The following is a 23,534-nucleotide window of genomic DNA, read 5'->3' on the forward strand; positions in this document are numbered from 1 at the left end:
GCGCTGAAACGTGTTAACAGAAATGGTGGCAATTGCTGTTCTACTTGTATCTTATACGGATACAGGTGCAGGTCTTCTCTTATAATCCTGTGGACGCTGATACCGGGAACATTCACTTCCTCGGACAATCGACGGGTAGACTTGTTTGGGTTTTGTTTGCATGGCGTTTGCAGTACGTTGAATTATGTCATGGAAACGAGACTATCGAGGTCAACCAGGGTACTTTCTGTTTATCGAAAGTTCCTCACTGGACGAAAGATCACTCTCCGAGATAGTGCATTGTGTTTATTGAAGTGTTGTCTGAATTTCCTTTGTGCTGCGATGATCGAGTCTTGAGAAGCAAAGTACGCCTTTAAAACGTACAGTATTTCCCATGGGGTCCACATCATCATCAATTACTAGACACCTGCAAAAAGTAATTACAAAATAAACACATATATTTTGCTTTCAAGAACAGTAACATACAAGTATATGAGATTACTAATGCCCCTCCAAATTACAAGTACATCCTATACCAGGTAGGACCACTGAAATTACTTGGTATTGATTCAGCGTCATGAAAAAATCGAAAAGCTGTTTGAATTACTGGCGCTTGAGAGGAGATGGGTTCACCACGCATCGCCCGGATGAACGAGTGCCATTTGACACCATAGATCTGTATAACCTAGCGAAAGGAAGTCCCTCTATCTGTTAGCAAATTTCATCAGTCTCTCGTTTCTCTATACCGTGTAACTAAAGAAAATTGTAAGAATATTATTGGTCAATCATATGGCTCACATTACTGCCGATGATAGTGGAAAGCCCGAATTAGCGCCTACACCGAGTAGACTAGAGCCTAGGGCCGGATATTTGACTGGGCTACTGAGCTATTAGAGAATATATTGCTTTATTGTAAACCAGGTAAATTCAACGTTGTTTGGCGTTTTGAGAACTGATCACATTTTTCTCATCTTCGGGGTATATTACGAAAAATCAAACAGTAGCACTCCTTATGTAAGTGTGGGCAAAGGAAAAGACGGAATGTGATTGGTCAATATAGATGCCCAGTCAGCATCACTCTCTAGTATTATTGTGATTCGTTGGTTGTATGAGTTTGTACGGAGATCTTGATTGCTTGTTTTGTTTTCGTTGCTTTTCCAATGAATGAAACCTATGTTTGGTTTACGTATAAGCCAGTGTTTCTTTTAAGATTATTACCTTCCTCCAGTATTGCTATGGCTTCTGTGACTTTTCTCTCCTAGTAGCCTGAACACTTTGCTAATAAAATGATTTCCGAAAAAAAAAAAATGTCATGTTCCGCAGTTATACTATGTTCGGCCAATCCAGATTTTTCTACTTGACGCCGTTTAATATAATCACAATGTTCTTTACTTTGAATTTCAACATTGCATCCAGTCTGCCCAATGTTAGCTTTACCACATTCGCATGGAATGTGATACACTCCCTGCGTTCTTAAGGCCTTTGAGCTCGGCAAGTGGTTTATGAATAGTTTGGGTAGTGGAGCCCTGAGTTCAGGTTTCATTCATTGGAGCAGCAACGTAAAACAACCAACCAAATGAGAGAAAAGATTGAAACTGATTTGGTCTGATTATCGATCACTTACATTCCGCCTATTCCTTTGCAGTGTAAGAAGTGCTTTTGTTTGGATTTCTCATACCCTGATGATGAGAATAATATGGTTAATTCTCGGAACGTCGGAGAACGTTGAATTTACCTGGTTGGTAGTCCGAGAACTACTGTACTCATCACGACACCAGGAAAGCTTCGGCTCTTATTTCAAATTCTACCTTACCCTGTCAGATTTTGATGAAATTTGGTACTACTCATGGTACAGTTCGAAGCATAGAAAATGTTATAAAAAGTTAAAGTCCAACTTAGGAACAAACTCTTGCGTCGTGTGCTTATGCATTCCGAAATACACTTCTCATCGACTAATTACTTCTGGTATTCAACCCAACTCACCCCTCCTCCACCTTTCCTTGTCTAAAGCGGTGTGTGACGTAATGTACTCTTTCCATTCAGACGAAAAAAAACAGGAACCAGTTTATAAGGTTTATCGCTCTAAAACCGTCTCTTTCATTCGTTTGTTCTGAAATGCCTTTCTAAAGCCTGAATAAAACAAAATGTCACAAAATGTTCCCATAGCTTCATAAACACCCTTATTTGTATTCTTTTCCTTCTTCAAAGGCTGCATATCACATCAACCTAGGAAGGTGCTCCTTGTGAATTCTATGGAAATTATTAATCATGGCAGTAGGTTTTGTGCTTTCCAAAGTCTCTAATGTGAGCGCAGAACTCTAAAAACTACTGACAGAAATGAGTGTTATTCATTTCTTGTCAGTAATTGCAAGCAAATGTTCCAGTTGGCGACAGAAGGGTGTAATTGCCCCCTCCCTTGAGCTTGAGAAATACATATTTTTGATCAAATGTGTAGTAATATAATAAAAAAGGTCGATCCCAGTTCGCGCCAAGTAAACTTTGTTGTGGACAAACACCGTGAGCGTGGTTCTCCCTTTCCTCCTACGTTTTCATTCTACCATTTCCTTCATATCTTATCGCCACCGTCTCCTTTACCCTACCCCGCATAATCATAGGACGGAAAACTTAAAGATTTCATTTCATTTTTTTACTAATAAAAAATGAAACTATTATGTCGGCGGAGAATCTCTGCCTTGCCCCCGGACCCGGGCAAAATCTAAAATGACGCTGCTTTTAACAACAAACCTATATAGTTACGATAGCACATTGCTAGAACGCTTACATTTGGTTTCAAGAGTCGAAGGTTTGCTCCCAAGCCATAACAGTTCATGGACGACATTGAGAGAAAGAGAGATTCAAATATCGAGACAGAAAGGAATGATTTACATATACAAGTTTAGAGTTGGAGAAAAAATGATCGGACAACATCCGTATTATGATGAAAATTGTGACTTTGTGAAACAGAAGGATAGGTTTCGAACTGCGAGGATCACATTAGGCAGTTGTTGAATTAAGATGGAGAATTCTTTTTAGAGCATAAATTACGAAGGGAGAGAAAGATCTTAAAATCTGGAGAATTAAGAATTTAAAAAAATGTTTAGCTTCCGAGTCAGGTTTCGAACCTTTTAGTTATCAATCCTTGACTTTATTCACTCAGCCACGGAGAACTCTTCGTAGCGTGTCACATACTTTTCCTTTACCCACTAGAATGGGATATTCCAAGCGTTGACTCGGTGGATGCGCCGTTTAGATGGGACGAAGACTGGCGGCGATAAGGGCCCCGCAGACCCCGCGGTGCGGGGGGCCCCTAGAAAGTACGCTCACCAAGGCACCTTTTACACATTTAGCCTATAATATTAATGCATTTTGAAAGTGTTTCTCCACAGCTTGTAACTAATTCTAACAGTTTCACTAAATTAAATAATGAAGTAATCATTAAAATTAAATAATAAGATAAATAATAATGAGTGTGAACATGAATGTCAGGTTGATCTTTACGATTTTCCTATTTTCCATGTAACATTTGTGTATTTAAATGTTTTGTAGGTAGAGATAAATAGCGATCCAGGCGTGTCTTTTTCCTTTCACCAATTTTATTATAAAATTTCTAAGTACAGTGTCTTTAATTTTCAAAGAGTAATTAATAGTGTATTTTCTCCTAATGACCAGATGAAGGAGATTGGTGTTTTGCGGGTACCCCTTCAGCTCATGGCAGCGTTCAGAACACTTGCTAGGTTATAGGTAAGATTTATGGGAAACCCCTCAACTCATGACAGTCTCGTGAGGTTTTTAGTTGTAGTTAGGATCCATAGTCCAGTGCGACCTTGGAGCAGGTAATGCTTAGTCGGTCAGTGGTCAAACTGATGCCGGGTTCCTCTTTTATTGTCCTCTTCGGGTGGTTCGTCCTCCTTGGAATCCTTTCGTGTGGTCCGTATCCTTTCGGTTTCCTTCGTGTCTTCCTCTTTAGTGTATCGTCTGCTTTTGTAAATAATGGCACGTGTCGTTATACATGTGCTTTTGTTGTAATGTGGGTATCCTTACAATATTATTTATATTAGTCTATTATGCCATATTTTCGTTATCGTGTATCTTAGACTACAATTACCGTGTATTACAATAAATTATCGCATATTTCAATAAATTATTGTGTTCGCTGGAAATATCTACCAAGAAAACAATTCGAGACATTGCAACTTGTTAATTGAAGAAGACATTTGCTTCTTGAGTAGTTTGCCGGACTTGAATACTGACTTACAGCTGTACCTCACACTTCCTGTCACAACTGCTGCAGCAGACAGAAGTTTTTCAAAATTAAAAATTATCAAGAATTATTTATGGAGCACCGTAACAGAAGGTATATTGCGTGCGCTTGCCATTTTGAAAATCGAACATGAAAAAAAAAAAGGATAAAATTATAGACAAATTCTTGCTCCTGAAGAACCGAAGGTTAACGTGTAAACAGTTCTTAAAAATTTAGTGTTCTATTCCATCCCAAGTGAAATATAGTGATAATGATGCTTACAATACCTCTCCTTAGTTTTATTATGTGTGTTTGTGTGTTGCGTGTTCCACTGTGACGATACAAAAAGAGTTTCCATTCCGTTTTATTCTAGGCAATGAAAGTACAATATTTTACGCTAGTACACAAAAATATTCTACATTAATTTTTCCTCTGTGTGGAGTGTAGTTACAATATAATCCCGGATTATCCAAAATCGTAAATCCAAAAAACATGTACTATACTGCACGGGAATAATGTAGAGGACGGGAGCGCGCTAGGCTATGCCTAATCCATATAATATAAAGATAAACTATTACAGTACTAACTACATATAGATGTACTGTAGTCCCAAAAATGTGCATTTAACTTACAAAAACTAAAATCTGAACCACTGGCGTAACAGACCTTAAGTCCTGAACCGGCGTCAACGCCATATGTTAACGACTGTTGGACCTACGACCATTTGAGTGACGAACAGGTGGTCAGCCCATTGCGTCACCCTCTCCCAACAGGCGTATCACTCCCCAGTTTTCCTTACGACACTGGGCAGATGCCAAAAATTTGGAGTACTCCAGCGGAGGATTGAACCCGGAATTACGTGGATATGAATTCAACGCTCTAACCACTAGACTATTGAGCTCCTTAAATTTAATAAACAACGAAAGTGTAGCCTACAAAGAGAGCTTTCAAGTTATTTGATCTTCAAAACATTTCAGACAAATAAAAAAATACTGTAATACAGGCCCGTTAATAGATGTCCATGACTTAACAAACAAACAAATAAATAATCCGAAATAAGCCCCCTACTTTAGTTCGGTTAACCCTGGTTATACTGTATTATTATTATTATTATTATTATTATTATTATTATTATTATTATTATTATTATTATTCGTAGTAGTTGTAATCATAGTGGTAATACTGTTAACAATGTAAAATGGTACAATAGTACGCATATAGAAATTGTAAATGAATTTCGAGTAACATATGGCCTTTTGTTCAATTTTTGCGGGGGGGGGGACGAAGCCAGTATCGCCGCCACTGGACGAAGACCTCTTGTAGTGTAGTTATAGGGTGTATAATGAACTTCCCCTTGTTCAGGAACACTTTTTAAGTCAGTAAAATTTATTCTTATTGTATTCATTAAGTTATATTTGGTAGAATTATATGATAAAATAGTGCCAAATAGTTGGCGTCATTGTCTGTTACATGAATGTTTAATGTAAGGGATTCCTACTTGGATTGTCTTAGGTTCGAATCCCGACCATTCTTATTGACTTTTTCTTCTAGCCACTATCATACTGTGCAATCGAGAAACTCAATTTTGAAGTAAATGTAGTCACAGCTAGTTTAAGACGAAATTATATTCAAATATGATATTAGTTATTACATGCTTTTCTTTAACGTACGATGTTTCAATGTTGATATTAAATCCTACTATCTTTATATAATTCATTTCTCTACGTCAGCGTTTCCCAACCGGTGTGCCGCGAATGGGCCGCTGGTGTGCCGCGAAAAAATCGAAACAAATTATTAATTCTATACGAACCAAATTGCAAGACAGGGGAAAATGTATATTTATATTTCACATTACTATGAACCTCTATTATAAATCTACAATTTTAAATTTCATACTGTGTTACTTTTCTGTACATTTTTAATGTTGAAAAACGTATTTATCATTGTCATGACCATTATTACTTCTTTATTGTTGCAGACTATTTCGTAACTTGAAATTTTAACATATCATTCAATAAATTCAACAAAGCAAGCATGCATACAAATTACCTACATTTGTGTTTTAAAAGTATAGGAGATTTGTTTATTTGTTCGTTATTTAGTGATCTTCCCTTTTAGTTAGAGGTTAGATACAGTTTTCGAAAGAGAAAGTGGATTTTTAAAAACCCGAGTCCTATATTTCATTGCTATTGTTTTCTATTTTAAAATTAGAATGAAAAATAAGTATAATGATTTAGCACGGGGGAAAATCAGTGATCGAGCTTTCTTCTCTGTAAGAAGGAAATTAGTAATCACATTAAAATACCACGGTAATTTTATATATATATATATATATATATATATATATATATATATATATATATATATATATGGGTGTGCCGCGAGAATTCAAGTTACACTTGTAGTGTGCCGCAAGTTGAAAAAGGTTGGGAAACGCTGCTCTACGTCATATCATGCTGAATGTTTGCACAGCGACGACAGTCGGGCGGTAATAAAAAATATTCGTTGTTACTGTAATATATGTAACTTACAAATTTATGCAAGTTTATAACTTACAAATGGCTATGTTCACGTCGTGACTTGTCAGATGAGGGTTTAGTGAACGGTATTCCTTCCCTGGTGGTCCTAGGTTCGAATTTCGTAAATTCTTGTTACTTTTTTTTCTTTTAGTTACACTTACAAGGGACATGTTTCGGTTTGAACGCGAGGATCAACATAAAACTTGGTAGACATATGCAGGACTAAGTACTGACCACTGTAGGGTGAGTCATTCCCGTGTAAAACTCGATTTTCGCCGACAGCGCCACCTGTCATTCGAAACACGAGCAGTTAGATTCCGCGTTGTAAGCGCTGAGTGAAGATCAAGCAGGTGCATCAGTGTGTGGTAGTAAGCTCCAATTAGTGTTATGTATGGTAGTCAGTGTGGATAAAATAGGGTGGGCTGTTGGTATTAATCCTCTTCATTTGGTTGAACTGATAAAAGCAAACTAAGGCGCAGATTTAAATATTAAACGTCAATTGGAACGGAAGATGAGTAATTTGCGAATTTCCTTTGTGCAATTTAATTATCAGTAAATACGAAAAATGAATTAGAAATGATACACACATCGACACTCTATAGAGATGATGAAGAAAATGGCACGGCACAGGAAGACATCTATGATAGCAGTTCAGAGTGGGAACAAGGCAGTAGTCAAAACCAATACGACGAATCTCCAGAAAGAAAACTGGTAGAAAAGATGTTTTATCGCAGTTTACGGACGAAATCTGAAGTATCTACAAAGATTGTCAAGAAGGAGGATACAACTCGTAGATATAGGAAGTACCACTTACACGAATACCTGCATCTTAATATTAAGTTCTACATTTAACGAAAAAAAAAAAAAAAAAGTTAAAGATGAAATGTAGGCCTATATAAAAATCGATAGATGTAATCGTACTAAACAAAATTACAGTATATAGATGAGTTTAAGTTCTCATGCCTAATTTTCGATTAAAAAAGAAGGAAAATAATTTCTTTGTAAACCTAAACATTGATGCTGTATTATCACTACGCTACATATTAAGATGAAACTGATCCTGAATTATGTATTACTCAAGCTGTTTATTATAACTCTAGGAAGAAGACTATACAAAAGAGTAAAGTTTATGAGAGAAAATCCGGAATCGTGACAAACTCTTAAATTTTAGTTTTTGTTTAAGTACAACCTGTGATCAACATATATGGTGAATGATTTATTTGCAGGAAAGGAGGTACATATTCGCATGAAAACAGTTTATTGTCTTTCAAAAATAATCGCCGTCCATGGTTACGCAACTTCGACATTAGTCCCAGGCGTGGTCAGAGTGACTTTAACGGTTGGGATACTGCCGGGTGAAAGGCAACGGGTAACTACCACTTTATTTTCCCTAGTTTGCTGGCAGTAAAAAAAAAAAAAAAAAAAAGTACAATGGTCTTTCGCAGGTCAAAATATAGTTCCGGAGGTAAAATATCCCCCCATTCGGATCTCCGGGAGGGAATGGCTTGGGAAGGACTATTGGACGAGAAATAGTAATGGGGAAGAAAGACAGGCAAGAACAAAAGGTTTAGGATAGGGACATGAAACGTACGTACTATGTTACAGGGAGGAAAATTAGAAAATCTTTAAAAAAAAAAATAAATAAATAAAACAAAATCTAGATTTGGTAGGAGTTTGTGAAGTTAGATGGGAAGGTAATGGAATGTTGAACAGCGAAGGATATAGAATGTTTTGCTCAGGTAATGAAAAGGGAGGTCATAATGGCATAGGAATAATTCTTGGAAAGCGCTTAGAGGAGAAGGTAGTGTAACTAGAATTTATTGATTAGCGTGTTTGCACACGATACCGACAAAATCAGCGGAGGCACCGATTATATCGGTGTGGGCGTATTTTGCAAGTCGCCGATAATGTCGGTGGAAGCCCCGACAATATCGTTGCTGATGATGAGCGAAATCAAAACAAAAGTAATAATAATCGGGATTTTTTTTTTTAACATGGACTACAAAAGCTGTTCTGAAGAGGTGTGGAGGACTGTACAAAACTTAGGAAAAATAGGCCTATGCCTAAACATGTTTAGATTTAACAGTGTCGTTTTAAATAGATTTCGTAAACATATTATTTTCGTTTCGATGAGAATTGATGCTGCGGTACATTGCAAACTATATTTGTTTTATTTTTTTTGTTGAAACACTATTACATATCGTATGTATGTATATTATTTTGTTTTCCATGCAGTTAAAACTAATGTCATAGTAGATTAAATGATAATATTCGATTTAGTAATTTTGTTTTGCATTGCTCCATACGTACCTGTCGTTTCTCGTTTCTTTTGTCCATGAACTCAAAATCCTCGGCAAGGCTTGCATAAACTTCTCGCCATGTTTTTTGTTTTTCAATTTTGTCCTTGGAAGAGTCTGTTATCTTATCCCATATGCAAGGTCTACATTCCACAAGTTCAATAAGGGTTAAAATATCGTATGGGAAAATTCTTGCCATCTCTAAAATTCTAAGCAAAACTAGAAAAGTAAGAATGCAATAATACACAACCTTTTCATCCAGTAACTGTTGCTAAACTGCAGAACACTATCAGGGGGTCGATCCCGGTACAAAGGGGAGAGGGAAAACTTGGATACATAGCTTTGGTCTTTGTTTTCGACTGTCATTCCACAAATTCTTTTACAAAATGGGGGTTGGGGATAGTTTTGGAAGTAAGAGAAAAGATATGCAACAAGTGATGCATGCAGTCACATCCCTGTTGTTGAGATCACAATCAAGAAAATGCTAAATTAGTCACTTGTCCTTTGAGCTTTGCAAAGAGTGTTTGATTGTGCTGGTTTCGTTTCAAAATAATAATAATTCTACTTGTCAGCAAATATTCCATTCAATCATTGCTCATTGAGTGGGACCGGGAAAAGTGATTTGCACACAATTCTGATGAGAATAAAAGGAAGTAATAATAATCAAGATATTTTTCCATATACTTATGTTCACAGTATATCAAATTTTGAAAATTACGCTTAAATTAATTTCCAGAATGTAATAAAATTTAAATGCATTAGTAGATTTAAAAAGATACAATCAAAGAGAGAGAGAGAGAGAGAGAACAAAAATAAAAATGGAGTAGAAAATAATCAAGGTAAATTGGTTATCTAAAATTCTAAATTTCCTATATTCTATTTGATAATAGCTATTTAGAGGGAAACCAGTACTCTTCAGATTTCCCACATTTTATACTTTATTTAATATAAGGAATTAGCTACTCCAAAACAGTCGGTAAAAAATAATAATAAGCTGTTCCGAAGTTGTTTGTAGGACAAGATAATAATAATAATATTATACAATTGTAATGAAAAAAAAAGAAACAACAAAATTCCACAGACAAGAAACGAAACAAGAATACACAGCGCCTTGTCACTCACTGTCTTCACCTAAATAGGGCTGTTCCGATAATCGAGTAATCGATAACAATTCGATAAAATTTCAAAACCGTTTCGTCGATAAAGAATTTTAATTTTATCGAATTATCGAACTTTCGAGACTCCCGAAATGTTAGAGACTCGAAGTGTTCGGGACTCCCGAAATGTAAGAAACATTAGACAACTTCGAGATACTCGAACTGTTCGAGAGTCTCGAATTGTGTGAAAGCAGCAAATACAGAAATATATCAATATGATCGCATTTGTCGAGGCGCTTGAATATTTTGAAAAGTTCGGGATTATCGGAGTGTTCGGAAGAAACAGTATATTCGAGGTTATCATAGTTGTATATAATATGTATTACATATATGCAGGGTGTTCATTTTAAAAATTCTCTCCTTAGGAATGAAGTGAAGGAAAAGTTTTTTCCCCACAGATCTGTACAAGGTTTAAGCAGTCTGTCAGAAGAGAGAAAGAGGAAGAGAAAACATTCATCACCCGAATGGAATTGAAATGCAAGACACCATTAGTCTACTAATAGTCACTTTGCCGATTGCGCCAATAACGGAGCAGGCAGAAAAATAATTTTACATATCATTTCGAGGGTTTAATTTAAAGTTGTAGATAGAGACAGCTACAGATATAGGTAGGGGTAAGGAAATACGATAAGGCTGAAGACTTATCAAACTTCCGTTTCGAAAATTTACTATCCGACACTCGAATGCCTTCGAGTATTTGAGATTGTCGTGAAACAAACCTTGAGAATTTTGGGTGCGAAGCTCCCTATTACAGGCCATTTTGTCTGTCTGTCTGTATGTGGCATCCGACGATAACTTTCGAACGGATTGTCCGATTTTGATGGAACTCATTTTAAAATATTCTCGTTTGCTTTCACTAGACACCTAGAGCCTTATGCAGAGTCGTTTTGAAGCATGATTAGTGCCATACTAAAGAGTTCTACTAACATATGTTTCCTGCAGTAGCGAGGAATTTAGTATGACACTAATCACATTTCAAAACGACTCTGCATAAGGCAGCTATTGTTTTGGTTGCCATACGACAAGGGGAATTTTCCCGAATTCAAGTATTTGTTCTTACTTTGAGCGTAGGCGTGTGAAAGCTACGATAACTTTCAAATGAATTGTCCGATTTTAAAGGGGATTGATCTAAATGCATATATCAGGTATCTGTTGCTCTTGGTTACTTTACGACATTTGATTTTGTACATAAGATGTCGTGCGGCTCTGGGGTATTACCAACCTCAGATTCAATGGGTACCTGGGAGGAGGGGGGGGTGCGGCCGAAGTGTGGTGCCAACAACACCACATTCATCTGCGACTGAGATCAAGAAAGTTTGGAGAATTAACGCCACACTTCCTATATGCCCTCATGGCATGGTGCTGTGCACAAGGGATAATTTTACATATGACAGAACAGAGACTAAAGGAAAATGAAATGAAATGAAATCTTCCAGTTTAACGTCTCTCACCTATATGCCGTTTAGGCTAAGGGAGAAGGATGATTAAAGCAAGTGAATGATGATGGAATAATTGGTGGAATGAGAATGTGGGAGTAAACGGGAGAACCCGAGAAAACCCACGAACACAGTGTTTGTCCACCACAAAGTCCACACGGCGCGAGCTAGGATCGAACTAGGAACCCCAAGCACCGGAGGTGAACGCTCTACCACTGAGTCACCGCGCCCCCTATCTCCTGTGTGAAACTCAGTGTTTCTTCAACTTGTTGGCTAGCCCATTCTGCTAATTTTAACCGACGGTCAGGGGCGTCTTAAGACAGATGTTGCAATGATTGCAACATGTACGGGCGCCACTGGTTTGTTTTTAAGATTCTCCTTATGAAGGTACGACTCGCCACTTTCCACGGACACATGACGTGTGCTTCTTTGAGGGCTTTTGTGAATAGATGCTAACACTGCTATTATTGTTGCTTCGTCCATAGCCGTTTTAGCTCTACCCGTCTAGAACCTGTCTTCAACAGCTTCTGTATCCCTGAATTTGGATAGGAGGGTAGTAACTGAGTTGGGTTTCCTTTTAGGTCCATCTTCAAGTAGTGTACTTGAAGCGAAAAGTAGAGGAAAACCCACTGAAAACCTCTAAAACTGTTAGAACGTAAAAAAAATATATATATATATGAATTCCTCAGTCAATTCCAGTCTAGGTTATGTGACACACACACACACACACACACACACACACACACACACACACGTTTCGTTTGAAATTTTAAACTTTAGTCTTAAATAACGAATTTCAAGATGGTCACTGGAAACGTGACATGGTCGGTAACATTTTCTTCCTTATCTAGAACATTTGTAGGGACATTTCATTCAAATTCGTCTTTTTTTTTTAATTCGACTGTTCTAAGACTCTTGACTCACTATGTATTTTGTGAAATCTGTTTAAGAAACACTTAACAAAGTTAGTCCTTTAATGAATAGATTTTCTCATCAATTTCGTTTCGATTTTGTTTCTTGAACTAGACCCACCATAAAACAAATTAAGTTAAAAGTTTCGGGCCATCAATCACCATTGGTTTATATCGGTTAAGGAATTACATGGGAATAGTACTGTAGTTCACGGATGTATGATGTGGTAGAGGATTGGAAGATTACATGGTGCAAGGACCATATAATCTTCGAATTCCGAACCAGGCCCGTAGCCAGCCCAAAAATTTAGGGGGGGCGGTAGAAGTTAGGGGGGGGCGACCCAATCATATTATACTTCATCACCATATTATAGTTCATTTGCAAGCCTACCGTGAAATTTTATGGGGGCCAACCAAGGTTTAGGGGGGCTCGGCCCCCTTGCCCCCCGTGGATACGGGCCTGTTCCGAACCATACCTCACAATTGGAATTATCGCCTTCATGGACAGTGAATAACATCCGTAATGATAAATAAATGAGAATTTGAGAAGAAGGTGGTAGAGGAGGGGAAGATAATTGCTAACCTATCTATGCATACTATAAAACTGAAATCGACGTTATCCCATCATCACTAGAAAACGGTGGTGAAGTTTGAATGGAATATTTGAATAAAGTACCTACCTCGAATTGGGATTTTATCATATTACTTTTGATAATAATATCCTAAACCAGTGGTTCTCAACCTTTTTTGACTAACGATGTACTTTACTGAACTTTCAAGACATTGCGACGCAGTTGTTTGATATATTTACTATAAATAATAATAATAGTAATAATAATAATAATAATAATAATAATAATAATAATAATAATATAATAGGCCTAATAATAATAATAATAATAATATCTATTATAACAGTGAAACCTATTAGTTTTTATAATGACTCTATATAGCACTGGGGCTCCTTCGTGGCTAAGCGGTTAGCGTACGCGCCTTTGGCGTGGGAGGCCCGGGTTCGGTTCTCGGAGGGAGCTTATTGTCCAGGTTCGGATTCCACGTTAATCAGTAGGTCCTTCGCCTCGCTGCTGAAAGGGACGTTAAACTCGAAAATGATGATGATGAAGTTCTGAGCATTATTGTTAGCGCTCCACGTGTTAACTATTATAGTCTCTCTCGATTTTAACTAATTATTATTATTGAATTCTTCATGATTTTTAAATCTTAAAATTTCCCGACACACCTTAGAGGACTGCGTTACACACCAGTGTGTCACGACACATCGGTTGAGAACCTCTGTCCTAAGGGGAGCGGGGGTTAGTTCAAAATTTTTGCCAAAATAGAATACGTTAGGAGCCCGTCAAGTTGAGGACATGAAAGGACCCCGCACTTTTCTTATGGAAAGTGGCTTTCGGCTAATGTTGTTGAAACTTCGCTGGTTGATAGTTCTTAACATGTGGATCAAAAGTCTCAATGGGCACAAAGACCGAAATCCACTCCTTCCCCCCAAAAAACCGCCTCCAAGTAGCTGGGGGGATTGAACTGATTTCATGATGTAAAACAATTTGTTGTTTTAATCAACTCAACAAGGACCCCAAACAACCACATGTTAGACTATCAAACTACCCCACTTGACACCGCCCTTTGCCCCCCACATCCCCCCCCCGCGAATTACCTTACGGATGTTCCATATTACTGTAGTTTATAATTGCGCGTATGTGTTGAAATACCTACAGTTTTGGTCTCACCGACGATATAATGGGTTTCACGTATCGCTGATTACGAATCTGAGGTGAGAGTTCTAGAATTCAAGATGGATGATCAATATGGCGGATCAAAAACACGAAACTCCTGAATGTAGCCACAAATGTAGCTGTTTACTAGGGTATTTTGGATCGTTGGTTACGAATCTGAGGTCAAAATTCTTGAATTCAAGATTGCAGATCCAATATGGTGGATAAAAACGTCGAAGCCACAAATCGTAGTAGACTAGAGTGTTTTTAGATCGCTGTTTAAGTACGCAACATTCCTTGATACTTCAGCCACCATGTAGAATTATTCTGCACCCTTGCCCTTTACCAAAACCCACCACAGATATCTTAATGCTGAACGGTGTTAAAATAATTCATCGATCATCTGTTCATTATTTTCATCATTTCGGTTTGCAGCATCTAATGTGGTACTTAGCAATGAGTCATCGGGATATCTAATATTCTGTAAATGTCGTGCATGGCCTATATACCACAAGACACTTGCAACGTGCGCACATGTACCTAATGTACAAGCACCGCTTTGACATGTACAGTAGTAACCTTGAATAACATTTTGATCATAATCCTGGTCATCTTCATCATTGGCTACATATGCTATGAAGACTTGATGCTTAGTTGCATTGCGGAACCTTGAGTAGAGACGTATGCGCAGGAATCCCGGTTGAGTTACGTTTTCGTCAAGCTGGAATTGCTCATCCTTATCTCGTATTAGTTTATCTGGACGTAAGAAGATGGGAGATCTACTTGATATGTGCCTACAGTCAAATCTCGTAAGTAGTTTAAGTTAAGTACAGAGAAATCAATTAGGCCTTGATCATTCAGCGGTACCCATTGACCGTTCCTTCTAATAAGATTATCTACCTCCGCTCTTGCTTTAACAACGTTCGGCATGATTGACCTATTTCTCATTTCTCTAGCTAATTCAATGGTTGCATCTTGCATGAAAATAACGCGATGGTATCTGTTCAAAATAGCTCCAGCTATGCGATAGAAACTATCCAGTTTCTTTGCATGTTGCAGATTCAACGTCTGTGCTAGAAACTTAAAAACAGATCTTAGATGCCCGTTTCTTGCCTCGAGTATCTATCGACTTTTAGTAACTAGTCGAGAAGTATTCGCTTCTTCTGTTGATAGTTGTCTTTCACGTGGTAGTAGGAGTGCGGGCATTCTATGATCAATTCCTAAATATTCCAGTAAAGGAATTGCATCGCGGTATCCTCTGTCTACTAACACAATGACCAGGATTATGATCAAAATGTTATTCAAGGTTACTACTGTACATGTCAAAGCGGTGCTCGTACATTAGATACATGTGCGCACGTTGCAAGTGTCTTGTGGTATATAGGCCATGCACGACATTTACAGAATATTAGATATCCCGATGACTCATTGCTAAGTACCACATTAGATGCTGCAAACCGAAATGATGAAAATAATGAACAGATAATTGATGAATTATTTTAACACCGTTCAGCATTAAGATATCTGTGGTGGGTTTTGGTAAAGGGCAAGGGTGCAGAATAATTCTACATAGTGGCTGAAGTATCAAGGAATGTTGCGTACTTAAACAGCGATCTAAAAACACTCTAGTCTACTACGATTTGTGGCTTCGACGTTTTTATCCACCATATTGGATCTGCAATCTTGAATTCAAGAATTTTGACCTCAGATTCGTAACCAACGACCCAAAATACCCTAGTAAACAGCTACATTTGTGGCTACATTCAGGAGTTTCGTGTTTTTGATCCGCCATATTGATCATCCATCTTGAATTCTAGAACTCTCACCTCAGATTCGTAATCAGCGATACGTGAAACCCATTATATCGTCGGTGAGACCAAAACTGTAGGTATTTCAACACATACGCGCAATTATAAACTACAGTAATATGGAACATCCGTAAGGTAATTCGCGGGGGGGGGGGGGGATGTGGGGGCAAAGGGCGGTGTCAAGTGGGGTAGTTTGATAGTCTGATGTGGTTGTTTGGGGTCCTTGTTGAGTTGATTAAAACAACAAATTGTTTTACATCATGAAATCAGTTCAATCCCCCCCAACTACTTGGAGGCGGTTTTTGGGGGGGAAGGAGTGGATTTCGGTCTTTGTGCCCATTGAGACTTTTGATCCACATGTTAAGAACTATCAACCAGCGAAGTTTCAACAACATTAGCCGAAAGCCACTTTCCATAAGAAAAGTGCGGGGTCCTTTGGTATATAAACTCAGTTTAAATAGCAGACATCTGCCCAAGCTTTTTTGGAAAAATTTCCTTTTAGGGGGGAGGATATATTATTTCCTTCACATTCCTCCATCGGAGTTTTTATCACTAGACTTTCATTTTGGCGGGAGATTAAAATGTATCGCAAAAGTAGAGTATATTACAACCCTCTTACATTAGGGAGATTAGGTAGGTTGGACAGGTACTGTTTGTATTTCTTCCTCATTATGTAAAAATGACATTGAAGTTTCATTTTGCGTCAATAGTTTTAAATTCTTTTTCCTCTTAATGAGTCTTAAGATACTGTATTAAAAATTAGGAAACATCATTTTATGACCAATCTGTATATAACTAGAGAGATAAGACACATGTTATTGTGTTTTCCATCTGCCGTATAATATTTTACATAAAACTAAAACGAGGCATTTAAAGGGAAGGTGAGTGTTGACAGTTGCTTTCTGACCTACAGGCAATCAGCAATGTTACCACCTAATTAGCTAGTTAATTAGAGCTGGCAATCTGCTTGTGGAGAGGGAAGGCAACAGTTTTTCCTTAAGCTGCCACTAATAACATTAGCGGTTCTCCATCTTCCCCTGTTTTCCCTTCCCAGCGTCAACCCACTTCCTGTGGCTACATGATATTGCCTGGGCTGGCTCGCACAACATAAATACAAACGTATGGCAAGGAACACACGACCTCTGTTTAAAGAGTTTGGCTTACCAAAACTCTATCCGCCTTATGTAGAGTCGTTTTAACGTATGATTAGCGTTATACTAAAGGCCTGACTACTGCAGAAAATATGTTAGTCGAACTCTTTAGTATGGCACTAATCACGCGTCAGAACGACTCTGACCATATATACAGGGTGCGGCACGTAAAACCGGCCCGTCGTAATATTCTGGTATATTGTGTTTTTGGCAACACTTAAATAATCTACCTTCCTACCAAGAGATGGCGTGTCGAGGTCGGGTCGACTTACGTGACCTGCAGCAGTCACGTGCAACCGCAGCCAGTGAAACTTGTCGAAACCAGTTGAGAAAAAGGCCTCGTTGTGTTAAGCCGGGTGAGTGTCAGTGTGTGATAATGCCGTATTCGATACCCGAGCGTGTTGCCATTGTTGAAGGGTTCATTCTCACTGGATCTTTTGTGAAAACAAAGAATTTGTTTCGGGAGAAATTTCCAGGACGTTCTGTGCCAGCAAAAAGCAACATTCAGGAATTGATTGAAAAATGGCGGCGTACAGGATAGGTTCAAAATGCTCCCAGGAACAGACGACCATCTGTCTGCACACCTGAATTAAAGATGCAGGTGGAGGAGATAATGACAAGAAGTCCTCGAAAGTCAACCAGGAGATTGAGTCAACACTTGACCGAAGAGGAGCGTCAGTTATGTTACTTTCAGCAGTACGGTGCAACATGCCACACATCAGCTGCATCATTGTCCCTTGTGCATGAGATGTTTACACCAGAGAGGACAATCAGCAAAGGCTTGTGGCCTCCTCGGTCACCAGACTTGTCCACGTGTGACTTTTACTTATGGGGACTGTTAAAGGGAAGAGTATACGAAACAAATCCACACACAATTGAAGAACTCAAGACCAGGATCCAGGATGTCACCAATAGCATTACAACACAAGAACTGACAAGGGTATATATGAATCTCCTTAATCGTGCTCACATGTGTGTTGAAGTGGGCGGAGGACACTTTCAGCACCTGCTGTGAAGGCTGCTGTGAAGGTGAGTAGTCATATTCAATACATTACATTTCATTTATGTGTTGTAGTTAATCATATTCAATACATTACATTTCATTTTATGTGTTCACTTTACGGGCGGGGAGATTTGCTGTGGGGAAAATAACCTCTGGTTTTTAGTAAAACACTAGGTATTTGCCCCCGAGGTATTTTTGCGAAAACCCGTGGTTTTTCAGTGAAGAGATTTGCTCATTATCAACCGTGGGGTGAAATACCCAGGGTTTTTCTTGAAATCCACCGACTTGCTGTACATGTGACTGAAAAGTATTATTTTCCCTGTCTAATCGAATAGAACCCAGCGAACGTTTCTAGCTTTCCTGTGAGCACGGTTATATCTTTCTTCTGCAGCGTTTTGAGGATTTGGAATAGGCGTTAACATGTAGCTTGTACAAGCATAACCACCGTCAGCTATTAATAATCCAGGAAGGTTTCTTTCTTCAGCTATGACTCTCAGGGAACAGTTCCTCCAAACTGTTGAATCATGGGTGGCGCCAGACCAACGTGCAACGATATTTAATATTTTCATGTTAGAATCACAAATTAGCTGTGTATTGATACTATGTTTCCCTTCCCTGTTTCTGTACAACTCTGCAGTTGGACCAGAGGGTGACAGAATTGGAATATGCGTTCAATCAATTGCTCCAAATGCACCAGGAAATTGTGAGTTCTCATAGAACTTCAGTTTCACTGCAGGCACTTCTGTTCCAGCAGGCATTTTTATGAACTATGGTCTTCTTCTAGCTATAATTCCAACTACACTGTGAAATTGCAGTTGTGCGATGCACATTTACCAAATCACCACCAACTTGTTGAAAAGTGCCTGTGTGGAAAATGCGTAATGTAATCAATACCTGTAAATCTGCGGAGCAGTCATGCATACGTACTGGTTTGTGTAGATCTTCTTCAATCAAATGCATTAATGGTCGGAAAGTTTCTTTGGTATAGCCAAAACGATCTCCAAATTCTTCATTACTGTAGACTGCCAAAGGATCTACTCTGCCACATATTGTATAATTTCTTTTATGTGGATGGTTCTCAATAACATCACCAACGTAATTGATATGGTCTATTTCGTCTATGTTTATTACAGGAAATTATTCCGTCTGAAAAAACACTCCTACCAGTAGGATAAATTTCCTCCAGTAAAGTGCTAGGTATTTAAACCTTGGGTTTTTTCACTGTAGACCAAATATCTTCATTTTTAAAAACCCAGAGATATTTAACTCTCCAGACGAAAAACCACTGGTGTTTTGCTGGTGTTTTTTTACCAAAACCAAGGGGGCAAAAACCTCGGGTTTTCTTGACACACAAACCAAATCTCTCCAACTTTAAAAACCTAAATGAGAAAACCCAGGGGATTTGAAAACCACTAAGCAAATCTCCCCGCCCTACGGGCCGGTTTTACGTGCCGCACCCTGTATATACGACCCGCTCAGGAGAGTAATACTCCCTGAAGTACGTTTTTTTTCGCGCGCTACTCTAGCCAGCTGTTTTACGCGCTATCCTAGTCAGTTGTTTTAAGTCGGTCACAAAATCTATATCATTTAGTACAAGGGGAACAAAACGAGCCTTATATCATGGAGTACAAGGGCAACAAAATGAGCCCTGCGGGGCTTCTAACCCGTTCCTACTACTACTACTACTACTACTTATCTGCACAAAAGTAAGTAAATCACATTTTTGAGTATTATTTTCGTATTATTTTAATTTAAAAAGTGTTATAAAAATGTAAAAAAATGTTAGAAAAAACTTTCCTCGGGCCGGGTTTGAACTCACGCCAAAAGAAATTTTCGTTAGCCCACTCGGCCGCGAGGACCGACAACAAAAATTGTCTGAATTCTGCTATTTGAATGCAACGTGGCAAGACATAGATAACGCCAACCAATCAGAACTGTGTTTTCCATTCCTACTTCCGGGAGCATTACTCTCCTGAGTTAGTCCTATATATATTTACCCTGTCCAAATTTCCATCCGTGCGGGAGACAGTAGTCTCGAGAATTACTTGATACATCTAGTCAGGATGGAGAGGGTCAAAAATTACGAATCGAGTTCGTTAATGGAAGTTATTTTTTAAACCGGAAGTGGTAGAAAATATTCATTTCCGGTTTTAGCATTAATCACTATAGAGCAAAAACTGTAATAGTAAGAAGCAGTTACCTACAATCGATTAAGCATCTCAAGAATAAGAATACATATCATTTCCATTCTTAACTCTCTGCTAAAACCGGAAGTGATAGAAATCCACTGCAACTTCCGGTTTCAATATTGATCCACATGAAGCAAAAGCGACAAGAGGTAGAAACTATTTTGAATCGATTTAACGTTCTAAGAATATTTATTTATTTGAGGGAGAAGAATACAACAGCCTACTTGCCCAATTACAATATTCTAGGTTACATTAATAATATTCATGCTTTTATCTAATTAATAAAATAATATCAAGATTATTTATGTAAATTATTAGTATATAGGATATATCCAAGATATTGATCGAAATACAATGATTTATCAAAAGTATTACGATAATTGAGGAGTTTGATGCAATAAGGGCATAAGTCTGAAACATGCAGTTAGAGAAAAACGATGTTGAAAATTTAAGTAGTATTTTTTTTTTTTTTTTTTTACATATAACAATGTAATATGCAGCATTTTATTCCAATACTGAATTGAAATGTTACCAGGAGGCTAAACAAGCATGGCAAAAGCCACAAATGCGTTATATATATATATATATATATATATATATATATATATATATATATAAGGGCGTAGACTCGCTTACGCCCTTATTACATCAAACTCTTCAATTCAGAATTTTCGACTACGAATTTTCAGAATTTTCCAATAAAAGACACTATTGCTATACAGAACCACGTTTATTGGACTCATTTTTAAAATAACACTGTTCAACAAAATCGAAAGTATGTAAATTCTTTGAAATTGCGATTTTTACATTCATTTAAGCATAATATGAAAGGAAATGATAATAGAAGAATTTTTTTAGCTCAGGTTGTAAAAAAAAACGCCCTTGTACAACAGTAACTGTATATATACAAATGTATTAATATTTATAGAACATTTAAGCAAAATCCTTGTAAAAACCTACATTTCACTTTTTTTTTTATCTATTTCACTGTGTTGTGATAAGCTGGGGAGTTAAGAAGTACCCTAACCTATAGCTTTCTATACCCTTGTACTTCCTTTTTCAAAATTGCGCAAATACCAGTTTCACAGCGATACAAAAAATAAATTAACCGTGGTCAAGTTAAACATTAACAATTCCGTAATAAAAATCAGTATTAACATCAAAACATGAAAAATATGTACAAATACCTTTTTGTGCAAGAACTACACTGCAATGTAGACAAAAGTTTCAAGTGATCCCTTGTACAGGATTATGTTTATTTTATTTTGAGCGTCTTCGCTTGGCTTGCCTTTTGTAGGTTACATCTGGAGCATCCCTTGCAATAGTCCAACAGTAGTCGGCCAATATGTTAGAACTCCACTTTCCCTCATATCTCTTCTCCATGGCTGTAATATCTTGATGGAAACGCTCACCATGTTCGTCACTTACTGCTCCACAATCTTCGGGAAAGAAGTCTAGATGTGAATGAAGAAAGTGGAGTTTCAGAGACATATTGCAACCAAGATTTTCGTAGCACAATAACAACTTTGCTACCAGTAGTTTGTAATTTGTTGCTCGGTGTCTTCCCAAGAACGGTGAACAAACACTCTTCAAGCTTTCCCACGCAGCTTTCTCCTCACCTTGGAGAATTTCGTCGAACTTGTGATCTTTGAATAGTTGCCTAATCTGTGGCCCTATGAAAACACCCTCTTTAACTTTGGCATCACTTAATCGAAGGAATTGTCCTCTTAGGTACTTATAGGCCTCACCCTCTTGGTTCATGCTCTTAACAAAACTTTTCATAAGACCTAATTTAATGTGTAGAGGGAGAAGCAAAATTCGGTTACGATCTACCAGTGGTTCATGCTGCACATTTTTCACTCCCGGCTGAAGAGTTTCTCTGGTACTCCAATCACTTTTGCGGTAATGAGCTCCACGATCTCTACTGTCCCATTCACATATAAAGCAACAATACTTTGTATACCCTAACTGCATACCTAGCAACAGTGCTATTACTTTAAGGTCACCACAAATGAGCCACTGAAAATCGTAATATTTAATGGCTTGAAGTAAACGTTTCTAGTTTTCATAAGATTCCTTCATATGAACTGCGTAACCTACATGATCGTATTCTTTAGGTGGGTCAGGAACAGGAATTGAAGGAAGTTCATTTCCAATATGTAAAAGCACTGCCTTTAAACTCACCTTGGACGAATCTATAAAGAGCCTCCACTCCGTAGGTTCGTAATTGATTTTAAGTGCCCTCATGAGATCATTTACATCTGTACATGTCACAAGTGTGTCTTCCATAGTAAAAAAAGAAGTGAACATCTTCTCCCTATTCCGATACACTGAAATATTTACTTTTTCCTGCAATAAATTCCATTGCTTTAAGCGTGACGCTAAAATTTCGGCTTTGCTTTTCGAGAGGTCCAAGTCTCTGATTAGATCACTTAGTTTCTCTTGAGTAAGTCTATGTGGTTCACATGGAGGTTCTTCTACAACAAACGTAGGGTCCTTCGAAGTACTTGATTCAGGAGCTTCAACTTCTTGATGATCATCAGAAAAAAAGATCGTATTCTTTAGGTGGGTCAGGAACAGGTAGTCCTTCTCCATGTGGAACAGGGCGCATTACAGAAGGAATGTTAGGATAGATCAAGGCCCGCTTCTTCTTCGTGGAAATTCCCTTCTTGACGGAAGGAACCATACAAAAATAACAGTCTCTGATGTGGTCGCTTGGCTCCCTCCAAATCATGGGCACTGCAAAAGGCATTTAGCTCCCCTTCCCATTAATCCAATTCCTTAGATTGCTGGCACAAGTGTTACACACAATGTGGGGTGCCCAAGATTTATCTTGGTCTCCAATTTTACAACCAAAGTAATATTGATAGGCATTTCTTATTAGTGGTGTTATAGTCTGCTTTTGTGAGGAAAATGTCACTTCCCCACACACGTAGCAGAAGCTATCCGCACTGTTAGTCCAGGAATTTTAGCATTTTTCTTCGGAAAAATTAGAAGCCAAGATTTTTCTTCACAAAAACGTTCATTAGGTCATTCTAAATGACATATCAAAAGTCCCCGACTTTCTGATGTACGCTTCCCCTTTTTTCGGGGGCTGGAATTGGGGGAGGAAAA

The sequence above is a fragment of the Thermobia domestica genome, chromosome 9 (assembly GCF_964235325.1).
Source record: "Thermobia domestica chromosome 9, izTheDome1.hap1.1, whole genome shotgun sequence".
In the NCBI taxonomy this organism is placed as follows: domain Eukaryota; kingdom Metazoa; phylum Arthropoda; class Insecta; order Zygentoma; family Lepismatidae; genus Thermobia; species Thermobia domestica.